Here is a 26759-nt window from a genome sequence, read left to right as displayed (position 1 = left end):
GGCAGAAAAGGGGGCTTGAGGCATAATGGTGACTAGTAAGTGAAAACAGCAAGTTGCACAGCAAGCATCTTACTTGTAAAAACTTAAAATTACATGTAAAAGTTCACATGGCTTATGCCTGGGAAGCAGGACCACAAAGAACTTCTGCTTTCTACAGAATGTATTTGTCTGCATTGTTTGAATTTTTACAATGAGCAGTTATTATTTTTGACCAGAAAAAAATATTTCTTAAAAGTGAACATTTACTATGAGTTAGCTCTCTGAGTACCTGACTCCTTTATCTTTTTCAATCATCTTGAGGAGATATTCTTCATTCTGTATTGCAAGGAGGAGACTCTGACACGCGGGACCACATGGCCAAGGTCCCCCAGCCAGGAGCGACAGAGCTGGGCTGTAACCCCAGTCTGGCCGACTCTAAAGCTCACACTCTTTCCCTACATTAGGGATTAGGCAACCTGCTCTGAGGGTCAGGGAAGAGAGAAGGCAGGAGAGAAGCAGCCTGGGTACTGGGCACAGGGCTGTGCCCTGGGACCTCAGCTGTCACATCCTGGGAGCCGGGCCAGCTGAGGCTAGCACGTGCAAGGCCAGGGTTGTCTGTCTCATTTGCAAATGCAAATGCAGGCCCCATTCCAGGCTTCAGCCCCATGCCCTGAGCTGCCCCAGGGCTGGCAGGCTGGCAGGTACCCAGCCCCACCCCTGGCACTCCCCCCAAGGCCACAGGGTCACTAGGCAGGTGGGCATGAGCTGGGACTCTAAATAACTTTCCATGTTGATCAACCTGTTTCTGGAACAATCTGGCACTGAAGGTCACTTGCCACCTTCTCAGCAAGAGCCTGGAAAGAGGACGACCATGGCTGGATGGGCCAGGGAACACATTCAGAAGTCAGATGGACTGAGTTCAAATCCCGGCTCCAGCTGAGGAGTGAGGCAAATCACTTCACCTCTCCGAGCCTCCGCAACTCCAGTCCCCCAGCTGTGAAATGGGGTTGATCACTGTCTCTGCAGGGCTGCTGGGAGAATTCAGTGAGATTCCCTGAGCTAGGAGCCACCTGCCATGTGCAGGGGAGTGTTATGATCCTGCACACGTGCGCCTGGGGCACGTGCACGCCGGTGCAAATGTGGAGTGAACACAGGTTGCTCCTGGAGGGAGCGGAGGACCCTGCCCCACAGAACCAGCAGGCAGGTGGGGTAAATGTCTGACACTTTTGCTGGCAGCCAGCACCAGGTTTCCCACAGCCCTGCCTGGTGGAGAGAGAGGGCGTGTGACTCTGTGGGTGCGGATGTGCATGGAAGGCCTGGCAGCAACATAACATGTGGGTGGGAGAGAAAGTGCTCTGTCTGGGGCATGCGTGGGTTTGTACGAGCACGTGTTACCTATTGCGTCATCTACCTGCCTAAAAGCCCCCAGTGGCTTCCCACTGCACGCAGGATGGAGACTCAGCTGCCTCACGTGGCCCACTCGGCCCTGCGTGTCTGCCCCACCTCCAGGCTTCTGCACACACTGTACTCCCTGCCTGTTACACTCGGCCCTGGGCTCCCCACCACACAGCTGTGCTAGGCCAGTCCTTTAAAATCCCTCCTCACTCCTCTCACTCACCCTGAGGCAGGGACTAATACCCCCACTGCGCAAAGAAAGAAACCACTACCACCACTCAGCCAGGTGCCGCCCAAGGTCACCCAGCCAGGACGCAGCACCAGCCTGTCTGGCAGCAGGGCCGGTTCTCCAGGCCAGTGTCAAGGTCAGTGCCCAAGGACAGAAAGCATGCTCACAGGTAAGCAGGTCGCACCTCCAGGCAGGTGGTGAGCTTCCAGAGGGCAGAGTCCACACACGGAGCAGTTCCCTCCCCTTTACAGAGCCCAGCACATAGACGACACCCAATGACTGTGTTCGCCAGCATCGCTCCGTGCCGGGCCCTGGTTTTAGCCCTGGGCACAAATTACCTCATTGAATCCCCACAACCATCTACGAAGCTGGTGCTTTCCGTGTCTGCATTCTACAGGTGAAGAGACCAACACCCAGGGAAGTTACCCTGCAGTCACACGCCACTGGACTGACAGAAAGTCAGGAAAGTCGAAGCTGGTATTTGAAGTCAGGCCTGCCTGGAACAGAACCCAGATCTTTCTATGCACCACCCAAGCAAAGGGCCCGCGCCTGGGCACCGCCGGGATGTAGGGGCAAGCAGGGCCACCAGGCTGGGAACCTTAGAGCTGCAGGAGACCCGCAGGGCCTTCTATGCCTCTTCACCGTGCCAAAGATGGGCCTGGGGAAACTGCCCAGAGATGGGACTCACTTCCCACCATCACCCGGGAAAACCGTGGCAGCCCCAGGACCAAATCCATCTGGAGGGGATCCTCTCGACTCCTTAAGCTAGAGGGGCGTTTCCGTGGAAGACGGGATCTCTCTGGTCTGGAGCCTCTCCCAGGGTGTGCCCTTCCCCTGAAGTGGGCACCTCCTGCCCCTCAGGAAGCTAGAGAGACGAATAAAGGGCTTCGAGGCCTGCAAGGGCTACGCTGACTACAGAGTGAAAAGGGCAGGCCAGGACCAGTGACGACCAGACCAGAAAGAGCAGACCTGGGCAGATACTACGCAATCCCCATCCTTATCTCTCCGAAGAGCCAGCGTCGGGGATGGGAGACCCAGGGGTTGCATTTAGGCTCAGGCAGCTAATTCTAAGCAAGGAAGAACTTTCGATATCCATCTAGGCTGCCCAACAATGGAACAGGCTACTTTTAAGCAAGGAAGGGCTGGTCAAGGAGCCGCGAAGCAGTCATGATGGTCTCAACCAGGGATGATGGGTTTCAAGAGGTTCATGAAGCTGCTGAAAAGAAAGGTGCATATTTCTCAGGAGACTCCAAAGGCTTCTTCCAATATGCAAAGGGGTCATGAACCAAAGGAGGGGTCCTTGCTAAGCGGGAGGCCAGAGGAGGGTATTTCAAAGGTCTCTTTCATCTCCAAAGATTCTCGGAGGCCCACATTTTCTGATTCTAATATTTACAAAGCCAGAAGTCTAAGATTCAGTGGTTCTGCGTGTCACTGACACTGACATTATATCCAAACTCCTATACTGCCTGCAAGACCCTGATCAATCTAGCCCTTCCGCTCTCTCCAAACCCACCCCTGCCCTCACTCTCCCTCATCCCTCCAGCCGCACTGGCCTCCTCCCTGCTCCCAGAACAAACAAAGCTTGTTCCTGCCTCGGGGCCATTGCACCTACTGTCCCCCCTCTGCCAGGAAGGCCCCCTTGCTCCTGCTAACTCTTCCCACAGCCAACACCTCCCATCCTTCAGGTTTGGGTTCAAATGCTACCTCCTCAAAAAGGCCTTCTGTGACTTCCTCCGTCATCCTCCATCCCTGCAGCTTAGGGTAATGTGCACACGGAAGCCAATCGCTTCGATTCAAATCTCAGCCTTGCCAAGAGACCTTACACAGGCTATGTAACCCCCTATGCCTCAGTTTCCTCAGCTCTCAACCAGGGACAATAACAGCACCGCCTCAGGAGGCGGCGGTGAGGGTTAAACCCATCAATACAGGCAAGGGCTTTGGGACACAGCCCAGCGCCCAGTAGGCTCCAGCTGAGGGTCCGCTCTCCTTAGCGTGTACCTTTGCTTCACAATTCACCACAACCACACAGTCTGTGTTCTTGCCCATTTGTCGGCCATGTTCTTTACTCCCCATTTTGTAGCTGAGGAAATTGAGGCTCAAGGATGTGAAGCACTGGCCAAACCAAGCTCTCCGGAGATAGGGGCTGGGCCTGCCTCATTTTCCACTGAATGTGCAGGGTGGTATACAGCAGGTGCTCAGTAATTACTTGTGGCTGAATGAATGAATGATGTATTTATGACTGTGACTCTATCACTCTGAGGTGCGGTACAGATAGGAAGCTATGCACTTAAGGTTCTATTTTAGCCCACCTCTTCCCACCCTAGTCCCAAATGACCCCCAGCTCAATCAAGGTCCCAGACTTTCTTAGAAATGGCCACTGGAACAGGCAGGCTAATGAGGTAGGGACCAGCATCCGTGCCTCTGTCCCCAATGGGACCCCCTGTCCCCATCTGGACCAAGCAGATGCCTTGGCATTTGCCTTGGGGGATGCCTGCCCAGAGGTATGGTGGCAGGTGTGGGCTCAGGAAGCAGCTGCTGGCTCCCTCATCCTGTGCTCCGCCAGCTACCCGCCAGGGGCCTGCCTACCAGATGCATAATAGATGAGGAGGCCCAGCGGGCTGTGCCTGCCTGGCATTTCAGAGCCACTAATGAGGCCAGCCTCGTGCTTCCTGCAGAGGCACACAGACCCCCAGGGCTTCCGGCTCAGTCATTACAGGGAGAAGCCACCTGAGGACAGGAGCTGCCCACCCAAGCCCTGCACTCATCACAGGCGGCGTCCAGGAGAGCAAGGGTTAAAGGTATGACCTCGGGCTGACCACCCTGCCTCTCATAGACTGTGCATCTCTGAGCCAGCCAGGTCCCTTCCCTGAGCCTCAGTTTCCTCATCTATAAAATGGGGAAGGTAGATGGGGAAGAAGCTGTTTAAAGATGGAATAAAATAATTCAAATGAAGTGCTCAGCCCAGAGCCTGGGACCCAGGAAATGCTTCATATATGGGAGCAAGTGGTACCATCACTGTCAAGGGGGGATATCTCAGTGACCAGACGGGCCCTCCCCGTGGGGCACCTGGGGCTGGGCAGTGACTACTGTTCTGGAGGTACTGCGGGCCATCTCCCTCTCCTTACCCCTGAACCAGGAACTCCCTCATGTCTGCGGCTTCCTCATCTCTGGCCAGGTCCCTTCCTTGGCAAGAGAAAAATCTGGATTCACGTCCAGCCCTCACCAGCTCTGTGACTTTGGGCCAGAGCCTTCGCCACCCTCAGTTTTGGTTTTTGGCCTCTAAAATGGGGACACGAAGCCAACTTGCAGGACTGTCATCACGACTTAATGAGACGACCGACCGTAGTAACATGCCCGGCATACTGTTTGCACTTAATCCTTGTTGGGTCCTGCCTCCTCCTCTGAGGCTCCCAGCTTTATGGTCAAAGTTGACTCTTCTCTTCCCAGGGTATTTCCTGAACCCCCTTCCCTGAACGACCGCATCCAGCCATTCCCCCACCCTAGGATCACTCCTGCCTCTCCCCACCATTCGAATCCACCTTCCATGTCCAGCCCCCTCATTACTCAATGTCACCACAATAAATTCAATAAAAAAGAAAAAACATGTCCAGCGCCCATTACGGCTGCACAACCAGAGTCACCCACTGTCCCATTGGCTCCTAATCCTCACACTGGGCCTCATGCCTCATCCCTCTGACATCTGCACGCTTGTCCTAAGCTCCTCCACTGCAAATAACCTGCTGCTGAGGTGCAGGGGATGGGGGAATCCAGTCAGATCACATCTGGCCTCTACCAGCCCCACTGCTCCCCTGATGCAAGCCCCAATCTCTTAATCCCTTTTTTAAAGGAGCTGGGAAAACTACCCCTCCTCCAGGAAGCCCTTCCAGCTTACTTGACAAAGTTTTACCTGTTCCACTCTCTGGACACATTCAATTCAATTCCACAGACATTCATTAAGCATTTACTGGGTTTGGATAGCTGTGCGAGACCGTGTGGAGGATAGAAAGATCAGAAGAGTACAGCCCAACTTTTATGGAAGTAGAGCTGGAAAGGGGGCCCAAGTCAAAAGTAACTTCTGCTGCCCTGGCCGGTTTTGCTCAGTGGATAGAGCATCGGCCTGTGGACTGAAGGGTCCCAGGTTCCATTCCGATCCAGGGCACATGCCTGGATTGCGGGCTCCATCCCCAGTAGGGGACAACCAATCAATGATTCTCTATCATCATTGATATTTCTATCTCTCTCTCCCTCTCCCTTCCTCTCTGAAATGAAAAAAATATATATATATTTTAAAAAAGTAACTTCTGCTTCCAAGGACCTTACAGCCTGCCCTGCACTGCTGTGTAATAGAGACACATTCCACTCAACTGAGGTCAGCCCCCTGACAGACCCAATTCAACAAATACGTACTGAGCCTCCCGGGGCTCAGAGAGCGGAAGGAACTGCCCAAGATCACAGCACCAGTATGTGGCAGAGGCAGCTTTAAATCTACGTCTGTCAGACTCTGAAAGCCATGCTGTCCCACCACCCCAGGAAAGAGCCTAGTGTGCGCTCTACAGGCATAATAAGCAGGCCGGGAGGTGTTCTAAGGAGAGAAAGATGGGGTGCAGGGATCAGGAAAGAAAACACTCAACAAACCGTGACAACAGTGGGTGAAGGCGTGGCGAAGGCTTGTGACAATGGAAGGGGAGGGCATAGCAAGGGGAGGGGAGAATGTGCTTGTAGGGGCCATATTCCCCTGGATCAGAAATGCAGGGAAGGGAGAAGTGAGTCCCACGCTGGAAAAGGAGGCGGGGACAGGCCTTGAATGCCAGGAATCACAATTAATAGTCAAGATGACCCCCGTTTTACACTAATTATATGCCAGGCACAGGGTGGGGGCTAAGTAATTGGCTTCCAGAAGTGGGGGTGGGAGGGGGGGAAGGGAGGATCCAGGTGTTAGCACCTTGGACAGCAACTCCAGCAAGGAGGCTGTGGTCAAGGTGTTGTGGGCCACGGGCAAATCCTGGTAATCTCAGAATCTTACGTTACAGGTGTCAACTGAGGCCCAGAGAGGAAAAGGGACTTGCCCAACTTCACGGTTACTATCAGTTCTGGGCCCTTATCTCTGACTCTTCATTCAGGGCTCCCTGGAGTGGACTTTCTGGGTCACCCTCCAGCTCCAAGCCTTCCCCAAGTGCGTCCTTCACTCAGACCCGCCCTGTGGCCTGGAGGCCCTGGGACAGAGCGGGTGAGACCCTGGGCCCTGCGAGTCTAGAAGATCGAGATTTAAACCCCAGCTCTGCCACTGACTAGCTGTGTGAACCTGGGGAAGCCAATTCCCCGCTCTGTGCCTCACGGTTTTCATCTGTATTTAGAGATAATAGCCTCCAGCTCAGGGAGGTGGGAAAGATTCTGTGAGGTGATGTAGTTCACGCACCTGGCAGTGCCCGGTCACAGCAGATGCCTGACAAATGGCCGTTGTGGAGATACTGTTACTGAGCTCCTTGAAGGAAAAGACGGCATCTTCCTCACCTCCACCCTACCTCTGCTCTGGGCTTAGCACAGTCTTGCACAGAGTAGAAGCTCAAAGTGACGGGCGCAGCAGCAGGATCTGAGCCCAGAGAGGGAGAGTAACTGGCCCCAGGTTACACAGAGCGCATCAAAGGAAAATAAAAGGGCAGACCCTGGAGCTCAGCCTGGGTACCCCCTGTGCCTCCCACCCCAGAGAGGGCTTCCTGGGGGCACTAGTGCCAGGTAGGAGTCGCCCAGCAGCTGGGGTCACTGCAGGGCCTGCGGGCCCTGGGAAGCCCTCAGCAGGGGCAGGAAGCAGGAGCCAGAGCCCTTGGGGGCTCTCCTGCTGGAGCTGAGGTGGCAGCAGGCGCAGCCAGCTGGGCCCATGTGGTGCTGGTGCCAGGGAAGCAGGGCAGCGCCGGGGGTGCTGTGAACCCCGAGGTGAGGCTGCACCTCCACCCACCGCTCTCCATGTTGGGGAAGCTGCAGGCACAACCGCCTCCCGCCCTCCTCCCCCACAGAGAGGGCAGCTCACGCTTAGGACAAGGGCTGGAGGAGAGGGTTCTGAAGGCTGTGCATGAAGTGGAACTAGAGGGCTTGGGGGTCAGCAGAGGCTAGGGGCACCCCCAGCTGGGGGCCGCCACGAGGTGGGAAGGAATGGAGAAGAGAAAGCAAGGACACCCTTTCAGCGAAGGCCTACAGTATGCCGGGCCGTTTGGTTTGGTTTGTACAACTTCCACTGTCACATACGCATTTCTATCTCCACGGCACAGGTGAGAGCACCGAGCTGCAGAGAGGTTAGCGGAATGCTGAGCGTGCAGAGAGCCCAGAGGTGATGGGGTCTGGTCTGGCATTAGAGGGGCCGTAATGAATGGTTCCAGACTGCCCAGCCCAGCAGGGGGGCCCCGGTACTTACCACACACTCCGGCGAGGGGCGAAGGACTTGTCCACCCTGAAACACAGCGAGAGGGGCAGCGGGTGAGGGGACAGCCCCTTCTACCCAGACGTGCCCAGCATGTCAGGCCAACCCCACTCACCCCCCACCCAGAGGAGGCCGGAGGAGGTGCTCGATGCAATGTCACTGTCCCCCACAGGCTACAGGAGCCCCAGTGTCAGATGAGGGCCATGGGGCGGTGTGGGGTAAAGGAGTAAGGAAAGAGGCAGGATTGGGGACACAGGGGTAGGGAGCAGGGGCCCGGGGCCAGGCTATGGGGTGGCAGGGGGTGGGGTCAGCATGGGAGGTCCTGGAGCAGGTGAAGCGGGACAGTGACCACAGCATTTGGGGTCAGAGCAAGGATGTGGGGTGTGGCTGAGGCCAGCTTACAGTGCTTCCAGACGGGACTAAACATGTGGGGGCTTAGGAAAAACCCTCCACACACACTTCCCCCTGCCTGCCCCGATCTTGGAGCTGGAGCCCACTCACAGCCACCAGGGGACAAAAGCCAGGGAATGTGGGAACAGGCGGTCCACAGGAGCTTCCTCTCCTCCCCCCCCCAAACCCCGCACCCCAACACACACACACCCTGCCCCCAAAGCAGAGCCAGAGGAAGTCCTCCAGCTCCCAGAGTTCAGCCGTGCCCCCAGGCTTTATCTCCCCAACCCCTCCAGGTCCCCCTGCAGAGAGAGTGGGTAGATTCTCCCCCGACCCACCCCTGAGGGCACCTTGGGGTTGTGAGGGCTGGAGAGGGTTCCACCCTCCTGCCCAGCTGGGGGCCTAGGGGCTCAGTAGCTGTTGGGACAACAAACAACGCTTGCCTCCTGCCCAGAACCCAGAGGAGAATGGCAAAGGGGCACCAAGCCAGACTCTGCCAGCGAGGGGGCACCATCTGGGGGGACAGGACCAGGGTCTCCCAGGGGTCAGCTAAGGTGGCCTCTGCAGACGGGGAAGGTGAGGCCAGAGAAGCCAGGACTTGCCCAAGGTCACACAACAGAGCCCAGCCCCGCTCCCTGCTCTGCCTCTCTGAGTCCGCTGACCAGAAACTCGGCGCTCAACCCAGGCTCCTCTCTTCACCTGATGGCTCACCAGGCCCCGCACAGAGAAGGCAGCCCACCCAGCCTCGGAGGCTGGGTGTCCAGAGAGGGCAGGCACGTCGGACACACTCCCCACAGCGCAAAGAGCACCTACCCTGCACCAGCAGCGTGACATGCGTGAGCCCCAACTGCTCCCCACCCCAAAGGTGTGTGTCCCTCCAACTGCAGGGAGGCTGGGCCTGGTGAAGGTTATGCAACTACTTGACCAGCCAGGGAAGGGGCTCTGGCCCCAGTCTGTCTACCCATCTCCCTTCCCATTGACCAGATCTCTGCCTGAGGCTAGGACACCCCCACCCCCCGGCCCCCACCACCATGCTGCTACACCCCTGTGAGGTGGGCACTTGAGGTCAAGAAGGATGGTGACCCCCAAGATGCACAGCCACCACTCTGACTACCTCCACCCAGGTCTCCAGGCCCCGACAGCCAATAGCCCTGGGAGGAGGGGGTCCCTGAGAGACGGGGCATGACATAGGGGCAGCCCAAGGGCCTGCTAATGGCTTCTAGGTTCCTTTCTTTCAAAGCCTCAGTGCAGGGGCCCAGCTGACTCAGGTGACCGGCCCCCGCCCACCCCACTCTACCTACAGCCAGGAGTGCACACACACAGGCCCGCTTCCTGTCCACACACCAGTCTCATGCCTCAGAGCCGTCGCGAACTTGGGACACAAACACAGAAAGTTCCGACCCCACACGTGCCCATGGACACCCACCCGCAACACGCGGGAGCGCACACACCGCGACTGCTCAGCGCGGCCCGCCACGCACTGACATCAGCGCCCCCCGCTCCCGGATCGCACACACTCACACCCGGACCCGGGCCGGACCGGAGCCCGCGCGCACGTGCCCACGCGCGCACGCGGGCGCCCCCGCCCGACGCACCTACCCTCCGTAGGCCCCGAAGGTGAAGCTGCGCTTCCGGCCGCTCATGGTGCCCCCGCAGCCGCCCGCCCATCTGGCCGGAGCCGAGCGGAGCCGACTTCCCCGCGCCCGCCCGCCCGCCCGCCCGGGTCACCTTGGCAACCCGGCCGCCCCGCCCCCGGCCACAAGCCCCGGGATTGTCCGCGCCCCCGCGGGCTGCGGTCCAGCTGCCGCGGGCAGCGGCGCAGAAAGGGCCGCTTGTTCACGCCGCCCTCCGGCCGGGGGCGGGGGCTTCGCTGGACTTTCCCAGCTGGGACCTGGGGGGGGGGGCGTGGAAGAAGGAGGAAGGGGGTTAGACGAGACCCACCCTTCACCCCAGACCCGGGGCGCACCGGGCTGCAGACCCTCCTTCGGGGGCGGCACCTTCTTCCACCCGCCGCTAGAGCTGTGGGTGGATCTGCCCCCGTCATCACGCCAGCTGGTCGGGTCAAGAACTTGGAATCCTGGGTCAATGGTCGCAATGTGGGCAGGTCTCTGCCCTCCGCGTAGGTTCCGCAAATTTCTCGTCTGTAAAATGGGTCTGATCTCCCCCGCCCCGCCACCTAGCGGTAATGGAATGAGTTAATGCAGTAATGCTTAATAAATAGCAGCTGCAAGGGTCCCACACTAGGATAGAAGCTCTGCTCAGGCAAACGAGAGAGTGAAAGAAGGAACGGACCAGTGTCATCCCAATAAAGAGGAAAAAATAAAATATAAAGTGTTAAAAAAGGAATGAATATGTAAAACTTGGGGGGGGGAACCCACAAGAAGGAACAGAGCCTCCAATAGCCCTTCTATTGCTCACTCTCATCCCCCTCTCCCTGGTGAGGAGGAGGCCAAAGGGGCAGGAATGGAGATGCCCCGCCCTCCTCTTGAAAAGTCATCCAGCCTGGGTTCCTGCGGGGCTGGGTCCTACAGCTGGTCACAGATTCACTCAACAAACACTCTGAGCCCCTCTTCTGCCCCCAACTCACCCAGCGCTCACAGTTCAGCCCACCCAACAGGAAGCTGTCTCTCCTGCCCCAGGTGACAGGCAGCACTGGCCCTGCGCCCCAGGGCTCACCTTCCAGAATGCCCACTCTGCGCCCCAAAGGAGGAGGGATTATTCCCCACCTTCTGCACCCAGAGAAGCCACCAGAGCTTTCAGGGTTTCTATGGGGTTTTCTGGTTAAAAGGACTACAGGGAGCAGATGCAGTGAGGGACACAGGAGGAAGGACGACCGGGGGTATGATGACAGGGTGAGAGGGATTCTTAAAAGCCTTTCAGGAACTGTTCGGCCTGCGCCCTGGGCCAGGGCTCATTTAGCACCATCTTCCCTGGTCTGGGTACAGGGCTCCACCGTTCGCCTCATGCGGCAGGGGGAGATGGTGCAGCAGCCTCCCCATTTCAGATGAAGACCCCAGATCACAGCAATCACTGCTCTCTTGGGAGAGGGGGGTCCACCCCCAGCCTCTCCTCTGCCCCCATCCTGGGTCCATCTCCTCCTCTCTACCCACACTGGTGGGCAGAGGAGCCCTCAAGAGCCCCTTGCAGAGTTCAGACTCCCAGCAGGGCAGGCGCGATTTCCTTGCCCTTAGAACTACCCGCTGGGTTTGGTTCTCAGAGGAGGGTCTGGATCCCTCTTGGCAGGGTGCTCCGGAACCAGGGCAGATTCCTGGGTGGAGGGCCAACCCAGGGCAGTGAGGGAAGCCCACTCTTCACAGGGCAGTCCACTATGGCTCCGAGGGGCACTGAGGTTGGCCTGAGAAGGGAGGAAGTCTCTCCTACCTGAGTGGTGGCAATGGGGAAGGGAGGCAGAGAGCTGGAGGGAGGGGAGGACCAGAAGCTAGGCCTGGGCTATGGGGGTGTGCTCAGTGCCAGGGCGGGGACCCAGGACTCCAGCCACATCCAGGCTGCTGCACCCCCGAGGACATGGCCCTCTGTCTCGAGTCTGTCTTTTCAGTAGGAATGATTCATAAGTGGGCTCTGCATGTCCACTTGGCAGGCTGGCCAAGGGGCCTCCAATGTGCCAAGTTTCCCAGCCGAGCCTGGCCCCTGGGAGGTCCTGCTGGTGTTGGGACAGTGGGCCCTTGAGAAGGGCCGTGGGGGCCACAAGGTTCCCACCGAAGACAAAGAGTCCAGTGTGGGCTCCCGCCTCTTGGGTTCTGACCAGCTGCAGCTGCCTCACTGGCAAGAGTGGGGGGTGGGGCAGGGTGGAGGTCACGTTCCTTTAGCCAGGAAAGCACCCCACGCTCCCTGGCCAGCTCCTGGTCCCTCAGGCAACAGTATAATTGAAAAGCACCTTCTTAACCTGCAAGGTCACTTCCAAGAATTTAGCCTCTACTTCAGGGCATGTGGGCCTGAAGATAAATGGCCGAGGAACAAGGGACCGAGAAGCACAAGTTTATGTCCACATGCTTGTGAAATTTACTCCTCGCCCTGTTCAAATCCCAGCTCTCCCACTTGTCAGCTGTGTGACTTTGGGTAAATCACTTAAATCTTTCTGTGCCTCAGTTTCTTCATCTGCAAAATGGGGTTGGTGATGATGATAACAGTTCTTACTTCAAAGGGTTTTGCCAAGGACTGACTTTAAATGAATACTTTTAAAGCACTGGGAATAGTATTTGAATAGCGTGTGCTTACTAAAGAAAGCACTTGCTGTAGCATCCTTTGTATTGGGCTAACCCAGCCGTGGGCAAACTACGGCCCGTGGGCCGGATCCGGCCCGTTCGGCTGTTCTATCCGGCCCCCGGAGCCGAAAGAGCAGAGGGTTCTCTTGCTCTCCCCTCCACTCCTTCACCAGCAGCAGTGTTAGCATGTATTAGTTCACACAAACACTCCATCCATGCTTTTGTTCCGGCCCTCCGGTCCAGTTTAAGAATCCATTGTGGCCCTCGAGTCAAAAAGTTTGCCCACCCCTGGGCTAACCCATATGAAATCACGATTTTTGTAGTTAGCAGAGATTTATAGTAAGAATTCCAAAACAAACTAATGGCCATCCAGAGGGAGCCAGACAAATAAATTAAGATCCATTTATACCATGCAATACCATCCAGGAATGCAATACCATTCCTTCCCCGTTGGAAGGAATGGGGCAGATCTAGGTGTGGACATACGGAACAACCTACAAGACAGACAGACACACACACACACACAGAGACAATGGACAAGGCTCTGACACTTCCTAGCTCTGTGCTCTCAAACGCATTATTTAATAGCCCCCTGAAAGCTGACCTCCAACTGTGACCAACAGTCAGCACAGTGCCGTGCTTGCCCACTGGCCCCAGGAGGTCATTGCCATCTTTGGGATGGGATAGGGCTCCCTCTTCCTTTCCCTCCAGCCTCTCACCTAGAAACCAGAGGCAGGCTGCCCTCCAGGGGCCAGGCCCTCCTTCCAGAAGGCAGCCTCCTCTTCTGGACATCTTAGGCTTGCACTTGAGTCTAACAGGTGCCAGACTCGGTGCAGAAGGAGTGAGGGTACAGGATGGAGTGTTGCAGAGCTCTCTTTCCAAGTTCACCCTGGGTTCAGCTCTGGGAGTCCCACTCCACTTCCCAACCCACAGCAGGGAAATGTGAGGCACAGATTCCTGGGAAGATCTCAGGCCTGGGCTCCAGGTGGGACTGTTGGGGTCAAATCTTGCCAAGGTCCCCAGCACCTCCCCTGCCCCAGTCATTCCCATTCAGGATATCTGTCTGGGCTGCCTGGCCAGCAGCCTCCTGTGTGGCTCCACAATAATCAGCTTTCCTCCCCGGACCTCAGTTTGTTCATCTGATAAACACCCACTCTCACCTGGCTGGGTTAGAGACAAAATAATGGAAACATGCATTTGCCTTTGAGGGATTCCACTGTCCATGATCCATTATCGAAGTATCATTACCCTTAGCCATGGTCTTTGTAGCCAAGCCACACCCACCCAATCACATGCTGTAAACCCTGAGCTCCTGGAGAAAGAGTCTGGATGGGGGGACCCCAGGCCCTGGGGAGGGAGGAGAAGTGGGTATAGCTTGGCTCACACCATTTCCCCAGCAACTGTCCGGTGAGGTTAACAACCCAGCCATCCCCTGTCTCGGCTCTAAGACTCCTACTTTATTCAATGGGCTCCTGAGACACCTGCCTACTCAGTGTCCCCATTCAGGGACCAGGACAATCTGGCCTGGACAAAATGGTCTGAATAAATGCCTCCACTCAGGCCAACACCCCTAAGGATGTGACTCTGGTCACCATAGGGACCATGTGCCTGCAAGGTCCCTGAGAGCAATGAGCTTTTGGAAACACAGACACACAAAAGGGCATGTCTTTCTTCCTGCCTTCAACCATTCAACAAACAATACATGCATAGTGAGCGTCTATTGTGCACCTGATACTGTTCAGGCACTGGTGACAGAGGATAAACAAGGCATCGAGTCTGGGAGGATCTGTGTGCACACCTGCATAGGAACTTCACCGACACACATGCACCTGCCCTTGTACTGTGCACAGAGACATCTAACTCATGCCTATAGAGGTCATAGCAGATCAAATTCATGCAGATATGCCCACATGAACATCAGTCCCTACACTGCAAGCCCACATGCACATACACATGCAAAAGTCAAATCAAGCTCACACCCATATGTGCCAAAACCAGTGTGTGCTCACCTCCTGACTGTGGCTGGGTTTGTACACACATGTGAACACACACCAATGACAACAGATCCATGCACAGAAGTCACCGGCCTACACGCCCTTAGATCACATTAGGCTCACACGCAATATACAGACACACTGTGCACACACATACACATATACACACACACACAGTGCCCAGATAACTACTGGGGAAAAATAAAGGTAGGAGAGAGGCTCTTTGGAGGTTGAGGGTTATGCAATTACTGCACCCCAATGAGAGGGGAAGCCAAGGCCCTTCTCACACATTGTAGCTGGAGTCCAGTCACCTTCTTCTCCTACCCCTGCTAAGGGCATGGCCCTCCCCGCCCATTTTCAGGGGCAGGTAGGCTGAGTTGGAAGGGAGGTTGCTTAATGCCCAAAGCTCTACCCAGTGCAACTAGGCTTACTGAGCCTTGTACCGGGGGCAGGAGACCTGGGTTGTGGCTCCTGCTCTGCTCATCACTCATTGTGTTTTCTAGCACAATCTCTTCCCACTTTGGGCCTCTGTTGGTCCATCTGTAAGATGGGGGATGGGATGCCCTGACAATTCCTTAAGGTGCCACCCTCCCATTGAGCCAGTCCATGATTCTGTGAGCCCCTTTTCACCCAGCCAAGGTCCCCCACCTTGACAGTTATTCTCAATGGGGGTGTCACTGCTCCCTAGAGGGCATTAAGAAAATACATGAGGATGGTTTTTGTCCTTGGCAATTACTGGGGATCCCCACTATCATTCAGTGGGTGGAGGGTAGGAAAGCTAAGCTGGAAAGGGTTCTACCCAAGGAAGACTTGCCATGCATCAAATATCCCCCCAGGTATTCAGGCGGGCGAAAAGCCCATTGATCCCATTCTAGAACCTCATTGGTTTATATATGCACTAGTGGCCTGGTGCATAAATTTGTGCACAATGAAAGGAAATTAATTAGAAGAAATATTTTAATATTGCCCTTTCTCTATAATCGACAATGACAGATGGAAACACACACATGCGATTGGAGAAAAAAGGGTAAAATGTTTAACTGCAGCAGTGTTTGACTATATTCTGCTCAGTGAGAAAACCTGAAGTCATTTTCAAAGTCCACCATTTCTTACTTCTTTTCAGTAGGGTCAAGTTTCCAAGCGTTCTAAATCTCCAGAAAAAGAAAAGAAAATAGGATTCCGCCGACTCTCTTATCTGCCTACTCCAAGACTTCTGTGAGGATCAAATGAGATGAGGCACCGGAAAATGCTCCAGACATTTGGTTAAAGTGTAAAATGTTTCCACCTGTGTTCCTGGGCTGCTAAAACTCCAAGGAGGTTAGTCGCTAGGGAGAGGAAGCCGGGAGTTGCTACGTGACGTCATTACCCAGCACCCACAGCGACCGTTTCAGGGCTGGGCTGGGCTATGGCGATTTCGTGGGGTGTCGCTCCAGGGTGATGGGAGGGCCTGTGTCCCACTTAGGGGAAGCCGAGTGTTGCTTTCTGGGCGCCAGGTCTGCAGTGCCGTTTCTCTGTGCCTGTAACAGCAACTCCTGCATTGAGCATCTGCCCCCTGGTGGTCAGTGCGCATCATAGCGACCAGTCGGAAGGTGGGAAGGACTTAGCATATTAGCCTTATGCGAAATGCTTGGTTACTTTATTAGGTCCTGGGTGTGATCGTGCTAGAGTATCTATGGGAATAGAGAGCTTTTACTTTTTGTTGTTGTTAATCCTTAACAGAGGATATTTTTTCCCATTGATTTTTAGAGAGAGTGGAAGGGAGGGCAAGAGAGAGAAACATCGATGTGAGAGAGACACATCAATTGGTTGTCTTCTCCATGCACCCCCAACTAGGGCAGGGATCGAACCTGCAACCAAGGTATACATGCCCTTGACCGGGAATCAACCCCGCAACCCTTTGGTCCGCGAGGCAACGCTCTAATCACTGAGCCACACCAGCCAGGGCGAGGGATTTTACTCTCTTAGGGCAGGATATCTTTTAGGTTTTGAAATTAGGTGTGTAGGTAGGTCATTACAGGAAAATGAATGCTCTTTAAAAAACGTGTTCTAAACGGGCCTGGGAGTCCGCCGCGGTCCCGGGCGACCTCCAATGGCCATCACAGGAACTGCAGGGCAAGGGGCGGGCGGGCTCCAGGACCAGGGACAGCGCCCCGGGCGTCTCCCCCGAGGAGGGTGGGGGCCCGGGGAGCGCCAGGAGGCAGCGCCCTGCTTTCCCGGTCTTGCGCTCGACACGCGAGCCCCCCCATGCTTCTCACTCCTCCCCTTGTGCGGAGGCGGCCCCCAAAGCCTGCCCTCTCTCTCCCTTCTCCCCGCTGCGACCTGCCGCGCCTCTCCGGGGACACAGTGCCACACCTGAGCGCCACAATGCGCCGCCGCCCACCACGTTCGGCCGCCCCCTCGCCCGGGATCCGTTCGCTCCGTGTGCAGATCACGAACCGCACCTACGCGCCCTGGGACCTCTGTGATGCCAACGACAGGCCCGTGAGGCACATCCTGCAACCGTGATGCGACAACCATGACGGATGGGGAAACAGGCCTGCGAACAAGCAGACCCAGCTATTCTGATGCCTCCTCCAGACCTCAACCCCCGTACCCCGGCCAGACAGGCACCCGGCTCAGTAAGAGAAGCCCCTAGATCCCCAGGCCCTGTGCCCAGCCCACCTGTTGGTTCCAGCCTCATGACTACGGGTAAGTCAGGTGCTGTGCCCATCCCCAGCTGAGACCAGGAAACGGCCTGCTGGGCGAGTGGCTGCTCAAGGGTGGGTGAGAGTAGAAGTGGCTGTGAAGACCTCTGAGGTCTTAACTCCGCTCTGAGTCCCTCTTGGGGACACTCCTGCCAAGAAGAAAGCCCTTCAACCAGCTCCCACTGCCTGCCCTGACACCACTGGAGGCCTGGCAGCCTCCCCTACCTCAGGGCTTGGGTGGGGTGGTTGCACGGGGCCCCGCATGCCTCACAGAGGAGCCCCTATCTCATCTTCACATGCTTTAGCTCCACGACGCACGTCCCCAGGCACAGGGTAGGTGCTCACGGAATACTTGCTGCCTGGCTGAAGCCCTGCCCACCAGGAACCAGGACTCTAAATGCATCACCACAGACCTGGGCACAGAGCATGGCCGAGTGAGCCACCCGTAAGGAAGCAGGAAACGAACATGAGGCCAGACAGAGCAGGGCTTGGCTCGGTCCTGAGCTGTGTGACTCTAAGCCTCAGTTCTCACATCTGGAAAATGGAGATACACTAGCTCTTAGCCTCTGACCCCAGATCCGCTCCCTGCCCTCCTCAGCATAGTTGGCACTTCATAGTCAAGGAATGAATGACGTCCTAGGTTGGCCACGAACAAAAAGAAAGATAAAATCAATTCTATTCCTGTCATACTACATATGCATGGGTTTGCATGGGCTGACATCAGCATGGGGTTAGAGTCAGATGGACATGTGTTTGAATCTTTGCCCCTGTCACTTCCTGGTTTGTGACTTTGTTCATAACCTCTCAACGCCTCAGTTTCTTCATCTGTAAAAGGGGGTGGTAATGGTAAGAACAGTACTTGTGTCATAGGGTTGTTCTTAGGACTCAGTGTAATGTGCTCAGCCCTGGCAACTATAAACAGGGACTGTCTTTACTCCTGCTCCTGGGCACGTGCTGGCACAGCCATGCGCTGAGCCAGGAGACCCGGGTCCTAGGCCCAGCTCTGCCACTGGCTCAGCGTGGGCAGGTCCCTACCCCGCTGGCCCTGGTTCCCTTCTCTGTATAATGAGGGCCCTCCAAGGTGCCTCCTAGGTCTGATTTTCTGGGGCAGCCTGCTCCCCATGGGCTTGGTGGGTGGGGAGGCCTGGTCGCCATGGGCATAGTGGGTGGGGAGGCCTCTAGAGAACAGCTCTGCCCCTCAGTCTATCACTCTTGTCATGGAGAAGGGGACTGTGTTCTCACAACAGGAGAAAGGTGGACAGCACTGGCAATCCCAGGGCATCACCTGCTACCTGCCCTGTGCCCATGCTGACCTCTCAGGACCAGCCCCCTGCCCCGCCCCTAATGCGGGATGTAGTCCTGAGCCACACCTGGTGGGCTCTGGGCCTCCGGGGCCCAAGATGGTGGGATGAGCTCAGGGGGAAGAGAGATCTGGGTTTGGAACCCAATACCAAAGCCAGATGTGCGCCCGAGACCCAGCTCCTGGCTGCTAAGCCTTGGGTTCCTCGGTCACAAAGTGGGGGGGCATAAAAACTACCAGATGAGCTCTGCCAGCCCCAAGGGCTCTGGCGCGCAGAGGCAACCCAGATGTGAAAGCCCTTGGTGAATTGCCACCATCGAGCGTAATCATGATAATTATTATCTGTAAAACGAGGGGGTTGGACCAGCTGATCTCCACGGGCTCCTCTCCAGCTCTGATGCTGGGGATTTCTCGGGTTCCCAGCTAGGAGTTCGTGCAGACAGGGGGGCGGGAGAAGCCGGGGTCTGTGGGATTGTTCGTCCCTGGGAACGTCTGCCAACAAATCTCCCCATTCATCCTCTTTCCCCCACTCAGTCCTGGCCTCTGAGCCCCAGGGACAGGCCATAGGAAGGGGAAAGGGAGGGAGGAGGATCTGGAGGTTTAGGGCCAGGTCCTGAAAGTGTGGGGACAGCCCCAGAGTTGGAGCTGCACCCGCCCCTGCCCGCAACGGCCCCCATTCCCTAGGGCACAGCCCATTCTTCTCTATCGCGCACTCCCCTCCCCACCTAATTCTGTATGCAGTACACGAAGTGATTGACAGTGGAGTCAGACAGGCCTTAATTCAATCTCAGCCCCAGCCACATTCCAGCTGGGTGACCTTGGGCAGCTAATAAAGATTGCTCTGAGAATTAAATGAGATAGATCCGTGAAAAGTGCTTAGCATAGGGCCCAGCATACTGTAAACACTCAATTCATGCCCCCACCTGTGTTCCATCACCAGCCTTCCTTCTGCTTCTCCCCTGCCAGAAGCCTCCTGGGAACCCGCAGCCAGCCAGTTCTAACCGGAAGACACAGGGCAGGCCCCAACAGTGCCATGTGGGAGCAAGGGCGGGGTTGGGGGGCAGGCCCCAGCTTCCTTTGACCCTCTGAGGACCACTGAGGGCCATCCCTCTCTAGCCAGCCAGGAGGTCTGGGGGTCTGCCTGGTGACTGGGACAGGTGAGGGCTCTTTCCAGTCCTGCCTCTGGGGACTGGAAGCCTTGGGGAAGGGACTGTAAGGGACCCCTTTGTACCTGGCAGAGCTCCCATGTCTCAGGTGAGGTGGAGGCAGGTGATGAATGGGGCAAGGCTGGAGCCACCTCCTCAGAGCCTTCAATCCAGTGGCATCCACAGCCTGCTGCCCGGGCTGGCCCGAGGGCCTGCAGCAGTCTGCCAGGGTGGATGGCCTCTCGGGGGACCTCCGAGGTTAGGAAAAGCCGTTCACATCATCAGCCTGGGCCTTGTCCTGGCAGCCCCTCAAAGGTCAATGACGCGCCCTACTCATGAGAATGGAAGAACCAGGGCTGCCCCCGCGGTTCTGACAGAGCTTGCAAGCAGAGAGGAGTTCCCAAGGTCACCCTCGGTCGGCCACCTCCATCCCACCTCGAAGACCCCAACTCAGAGGAGTGGGGCCTTGGAGGGGGCTGTCCTCTGAGCTGGGGTGGGATGACTTTCTCGCATAGACTCAGGGCCGAGAACTCAGGAGCAGAGCAGAAGGCTGGGCCCCTCCAAGAGCCTGGCTGTGGCAGGCAGGTGGCTCCTGTGGCCTTGAGAAGGTCACGGCCGCTCTGGTGTCTAAGGAGTCTGTCCTCACCTGCTGTCCCCCCACATCCCAGCAGCGCCACTTCCTCAGAGGAGCCTGGGGAATGCGTAATTATAAGAAACAGCAGGAGCTCCCCGGAGACATGACACACCTGAGCTCCTCTGACACGGTCACCAGCTCGGTCTCATTAGTGTCACACGGCAACGGCAGAAACTGTAAACACCCATTGCACAGATGGAAGGGAGGCTCCAAGAGGCGGGTGACAGCCAAGATCACCCAGCGGGGGGTGGGGTCAGCGGAGGAACACGCGTCTCCTGATTTCCAGCACAGACGACAGCCCCCTCCTGCCCTGACGGCTTGGTGCCAGGTCCTCTCGCCTGCCCCTGGATGGAACATGCTGGAGGCTTTCTTGGGGAAATGAAGCCCAGGGAGACAGCCACACGGACCCAGCAGGGACAGGGCAGAGAACGGTGCTGGCTGCTTCCCCATTCCTGGCTGGTGCGCCTGGCTCGGTACCCAAGGCCCAGCCACAGGAGGCTCAGCCAGTCCCTCCAATGGTTTCCCCACTGGCTTCCAGGAAAATGCAAACGCCTTAGCCTGGCATCCAAGGTCCTAAGTAAATTGTCCCAGCTCAACCCTGCACATACCTCCCACTGAAGCAAAACCAGTGTCCCGGTCGCCACGGTGCAGCAGTCACGCCCCAGAAATACCTTAGCTCCTTTCACTACGGAACTTATCATTCCATTTGGGGCCACTGTTACCATTTACTGACCACCTACTATGTGCCAGACGCTGACTCCTCAGGGGGAACACTACCCATCTCACATGATGATAGCAGGGCCAATTGCCCTGTAAATGTAAAATTATGGAAAAGCTGCCCACTACCCCAAAAAACTGAAGGAAAGGCTTATTTCGTTTCTTGTTATAATAAAATATTTGAAGGTGTTTTTTAAATATTTTTTCTCCACATTATTCTGGTGTTTGCTTTTCCTCTGTGCTCTCATATCTCTGGGTGCAGCTCTGTTTTTCACAGCAGCTCCCAGCCATCATGTCTGATCTACACAAACAGCACTCCCAGGTGGACAGGGAATATTGTCACCCCTTTCTATGGAGAAGGAAATGAGGCACAGAGAGACAAGTGATTTGTCCAAAGTCACACAACAGAGACCGGACTTGGATTCCTGACAAGTCCCAGCCCATAACCTCTTAGTCCACAAGTGCCCAGGAGGAGGTGGGCATGGCCCTGGGTACTTACCTACATCAGTCTTCTTAACCCTGGAAGCAACCCCATCAGGTGCATGAAGTGGGTGACCCCCACTTCACAGATAATAAACAGAGGCTCGCCTGAGCTGGTTTGGCTGAGTGGATCAGTGGATAGAGCGTCGACCTGCGAACTGAAGGGTCCCAGGTTCGATTCCAGTCAAGGGCACATGCCCAGGTTGTGGGCTCGATCCCCAGTGGGGGACGTGCAGGAGGCAGCCAATCCACCATGATTCTCTCTCATCATGGATGTCTCTCTCTCTCTCTCCCTCTTCCTTCCTCTCTGAAATCAATAAAAATATATTTTAAAAAAAGAAGCAGAGGCTCAGAGAGATGTAGTAACTTGCCCCACATTGTGCAGCTAGTCAGTGGCAACGTCTGAATTTGAACTCAGGCCTTCTTCTTCGAAAAGGAGGCCCAAGGAAAGGTGGCTCATGCTGGCAGAGGCGTTTTCTAACAGAGTGTGGGCAGGGTACTTCACCTCGTTGAGCCTTTCCTCCTCATCTGAGATGTGGCCACAGTAAAACCACCCTGGGCCATGGTGGGAACCAAAGCTGCCACACCCAGCTAATCTCTGTGTCCCTGGGACACACTACACGCTCAGTGTGGCTTAGTCAGTGTGCAAATGAGGGCCCCACCACTGTGCCCGCACACAGCATGAGCTTCAGAGGTTTGCCTCCTTCCTTCCAGGGGGGAAGGCGGGTGTCGCAGTGGGACGCCCCTGTTTTAGGATATTTCCCCACCAGCACCTTCCTGCTTCCCTCTTCGTCCTCTCTGAGTCACTGTCGGCAAGTACTAGTCTTCAGCCCTAAAAATAGAGCACATTTGGGGGCACAAAAATACCCACAGATAAACTATAGCAGCCCCCCCGAGGGCTCTCGGTGCCCCCTTACTGGCCCCAGGGTGGCCACCCCATTAAATCCCAGACTGGCAACCCCTGCTTGACCTACTGTGGGCCTAGAGTTTCCAATCTGCCCACACTGCCCAACTGAGCCGAACTTCCTCTCCTCATTAGCACAGGCTGCCACCTCCCACCTCACTCTCCCTAAACAGGTGGAGCTGCCTCCCAGAGCTGGAGATGGTTGCCAGAGACGGGGGATGATTTGCACGGGCCACACAGCCAGCGAGAGGCAGGGCCAGGCCTGGACCCAGAACCAGCGCTCTGGCAAGCCTAGGGTGAGTGCCCACATGAGAACAGCCAAGCTCAGAGCCCCTCCCTGCTCCCCACCGAGCACCAGTCTGCCCTGGAGGTCGTCTGAGACCACAGAAGCACCTCTCAGCAGCTGCTCCCCAGCGGTGCCAGAGGCCCAGCCTGCACAGGTTCTGCCAGGCGAGGAGGTAAGCAGAGGAGAGCTGGGAGGATTCCCCTCCCTTCACACCAGCTGGCCCCTAGAGAGACTTGGCAAGGCCTCCTGGCAAAAGTGGCAAAGGAAATGAAACCCAGGGCTGCTGGAGCCTGGGCTGAGAGTTCTGATTTGGGAGGGGCCTGTGCAGCCGCACCTTCAGGGGCAGCCAAGGGGGAGCCTGGTGGGAGAGGCTCCTCCAGCAACCTGGCAGGTGTAGGTGTATGTGTGGGAGGGGCAGGAGGGGGGAGGAGGGTCCACTAAGGGGAAAACACAGGCAGTTTCCCAGTCTCTGAGCCAAGCTGGGTTCACACGAGGCAGAAAAGAAGGAAGGGGGTGAGCTTTGGCTGGGGGTGGCCGGAGGGGCCTGTGCCACCCTCTCCTGGGGGATGAGTTCCCGTCCCACACGCAGGAAGCTGATGTCATTCACGGGTGTGTACACCCGTGGTGGCCTGGGCGTGGGTGGGTGCATGGGCGTATCTGCCATGCTCATTTCTGAGGGCCTGGGGCTTTCCTGTGCCCCTTCCCGCGTGTGTATGTATCATGTGTGCGCCCTGGAGGAGATCATGGAAACAGACATCAGCCGGTCGAGGGCTCCGGAGGAAGCTCTTCTCGCTGACAACCACCTCCGATCTGTGTGCGCACGTCCGCGTGCTGTGTTTTTGTGTTTGTAATGTGCTCAGGGTCGGAGGCGGGGGTCCTGGCCTGGGTGTGCCTCTGGGTTCCTGTGTCTGGGTCTCAGATATTTGTGAGTTGAATCCTGTTTGCGTGTGTGTCTGGCTGTGCGCGGGTCTCGGTGTCTGAGCAGCATGTGTGGCTGCTCAGCAGCCTCTGACAGCCAGGACAAAGGCCTCTGTAGACAGACAGGTGGCGCGGGAGACAGACCTGCCCCAGGAGTCCTCAAAGGGCCTCTAGGCTCAGGAACACCACAGCCGGGGGGGGGGGGGGGGGGGGAAATGGGGGGGGGCAGGGCCAGGTGAGAGAGAGGGCTCAGGGCTCCCTAACCCCAGGCCTGGGCAGATCCTGCGGAGGGGCTGAGGGCCACGCAGCAGAGACCCCCCCCCAAGCCAAAAGGAGGCCCTCTGCATTTCAAGAGGCCAAAGGAAGAATCCTCTTGTCCCCCAGGGGCAGCTGGTAGAGCCAGGAGAGAGACCTCCTGAGACCCCCGCCATGGGGCAGAGGGAAGAGGAGAGGGCTTTGCCCCAGGGAGGTGGTGAGCTGGGAAGGTCCCAGGGCGGGAACACCATCCTGGCTGTGAGCAGGGGTGGCAAAGCGTGCATGGGGCTCCGAAGGGGGAGAAGATCTGAGTTCCGGACCCTGGAGAAGGTGGAGGGCTTCTCCTCCACCTGAGCCAGCTTCTCCGCCTCCGTCCAGATGCACCCCCGACGGCACAGGGGAGCAGGTCCACTGTGGACACTCTACCCGTCAATGACCTTTCCTCCACCCGCCGCTGCAGGGTCCACCTGGGTCAGGCAGAGGGCGACTCTGTGACCTTGGGCAGTGTATTTAGCCTCTCCGAGCCTCTGTTTCCTTATCTGAGCAATGGGCACGTGAGCCCCTGCCTTGGAACCTCGCTGTGGGTCAGGAAGGTGCTCCTGTCCCTTGAGGATTAATCATTACTCTGGAATTCTCTCCCAGGCCCTTAAGCTGCCCCCTCCCCTTGCCAGACCCTCTAACTGCCAGGGGGTCTCAGAGCAAGGCTGAGGCCCTGGACAGAGGAGAAGGGGCCAGCTGGGCATGACCACCACCTCCCCCACCCAGCTGCTGCCCTCCGCCGCTATGCCAGGCCTCGATGCCCTTAAGGGGTACCTTTGACTGAGTTCCTTCTCATTCGCTAGAAAACTCAGGGCTGTTCCCCATCCTCATTTCTTCCCTCAAACACCTGGGGAAGGAGGGACCCCAGCTCCCTTCTGGGAGGAGCAGACGCCTCCTTGCTTCATGTCCCCTCTCCTTGCTCCCGGCTGGCGCCTGACCCGGCTTCCCTCAGTGCCCGCCTGCTGGCCGCTGGCTTTGGTGAGGGAGGGGAATGGAGCCAGGAGACAGATGCCCAGGTGCCCTGTGTGAGGGTGGGTTTCACCCTAGGCCTGTGTATGACCCCCAGGAACTTGGGGGTCACGCACAGGTCAGGGTCTGAGATCCTGGAGGGAGCTAGTTGTGTGTGTGTGTGTCTCTTCCCCAGCCCAGGCGCCCCACCACGGGCACCAGGGCGCCTGCGGGGCGCGGGGACCGCCCTGTGGACTCCCACCGAGTCCTCAGATCCTGCGGAGCCGGCGAAGCGACAAGGGGACGCCCGACTGCGTGATGCGCGTGTCCTGCTGGGTGGCGGGTCAGGGACAGGAGGCGGGGAACGCGCTCCGTCCTGAGGACGCAAGGGCATCACCAGCCTCTGAGCTCGGGGGCGGTGGAGCTGGGGCCCCCACTTCCCTCTGGGAACCGTGCGCCTGGTCCTGGGTGGTGTTAGCCGCCCGGCCCCGGGGACCCAGGGACCCAGGGAATGCGCCCATGTCTGCCCTCTCCTCGTCCCCTCCTCTGAACCCGCGGCGCCCCTCCTAGCGGGGAGCAGGAGGTGCCCCCACCCATGCCGGCGGGTGGGACCCGAGCCCCCCAACGGCGGCCTGGCCCCACCCCGCGGGCGGGGGGCTCGCTGGCTCAGCCCAGGCCTGGCCCCTCACTCCCGCCTGCAGCCGCGCCAAGCACAGCCGGCACCCGGCCGGCCCACCCCCGGGACCGCGTCCCCGCCGGCCCCCTCGGCGCCTCCGCGCCTTCCCTGCCCTTCCCTTCCCTTCCCAGGGCGGCGCCCGGGCGGGGCGGACTCACCGCGGGCCGGGGCCGGGGCCGGGGTCCTGCGCTCGGGATGCGGCGCCCGCGGCGGCCGCTGCAGCTCTGCTGGGACGCGGCTCCGTTCGCCGCCGCCGCCGCCGCAGTTCGGGGAGGGGGGCGTCACGTGACCGCCGAGCGCGCCCTCCCGCCCGCCCCCCCTCACTGCGGAGCCCGGCCACGCGCGGGAGCGGCCCGCGCCCCCACCCGCCGCGCGCACAACAGGTCCCTGGGCGGCGCGGGCCCCTCGCACAGGTGGGGAAACTGAGAACCGGGGAGGGCGAGGACTGGCTCCAGGGTACCCGGCTGGACTGGCCGGGCCCGCAGCAGCCAGCGCGCCAGCCTGTGCTGGGGCAGAGAAACATCTTCTGGGCAAGTCGGGGCGACAGGAAAGGTGGGCGAGACGCCCCAGACCCCCTGGGCTCCGGGGAGAGGCGCGGGGCCGAGCTGGGCCAGGGGGCTCGCTGACGCCCCCCAGCAGGTCAGCGGCTCTGACATCCTCCCTGGACTGGCAGCTCGCTCCCCGCTCCCCACCTAACCGGGAGGAGAAAGGTGGGGTCAGGACAAGAGTTGAAAACCCAGGCAGCAAGGGGTCCCAGGGATCACCTTAGTCCCAGAGGGGAAGAGACGTGGCCAAGGTCACGTGCAAGTGAGCAGCAGTAGCAGCCAAGCTGACACTGCGGCTCCTGGGCCCCACTCCCCACCTCTCTGTCTCCATGGCCCCCCTCCAAGGGGCAGCCCTCGATGGATCAAGGAAACAGGCCGTGTGTCTGCAAGGCCAGAGCTGTGGGGGACAGTGGGCGAGGGCATGCTTGGTGGCCCCAAGATCATGCCTGGGTCAGAACATGGTTAGAGGGGACCTTTGAGACCTCTGAATCTCACTAGGGGAAACGGAGGTCAAAAAGGGGTAGAGACAAACCTCCGTTTCATCAACCATTTATGATCAGTAGGTCAAGCAGACAGGCCCCTCCACGGTGAGCCAGTCCGTAGGCC

The 26759-nt window shown here is 57.8% G+C and overlaps 1 protein-coding gene across 10 annotated transcripts in view; it reads right to left on the bottom strand.

Annotated features, from left to right (window-relative positions):
• RAP1GAP (RAP1 GTPase activating protein) overlaps positions 1–25868 on the bottom strand; it is a gene marked incomplete at its 5' end in the record, with an annotated part of 64437 nt that extends 38569 nt beyond the window's left edge. For 7 of the 10 annotated variants that reach the window (XR_013995710.1, XR_013995711.1, XR_013995712.1 and 4 more), the window contains 2 exons: positions 8010–8045; positions 25767–25848. Of the gene's footprint in view, positions 1–8009; positions 8046–25766 lie in introns of all 10 variants that reach the window. The other 3 variants (XR_013995709.1, XM_081087012.1, XM_081087006.1) reach the window with 1 other exon arrangement.
• Between the last annotated feature and the right edge of the window lie 891 nt (positions 25869–26759).

Source organism: Myotis nattereri, assembly GCF_964212035.1.
Source record: "Myotis nattereri genome assembly, chromosome: 3".
NCBI lineage: Eukaryota > Metazoa > Chordata > Mammalia > Chiroptera > Vespertilionidae > Myotis > Myotis nattereri.
This window is presented reverse-complemented; position numbering and strand designations above follow the sequence as displayed.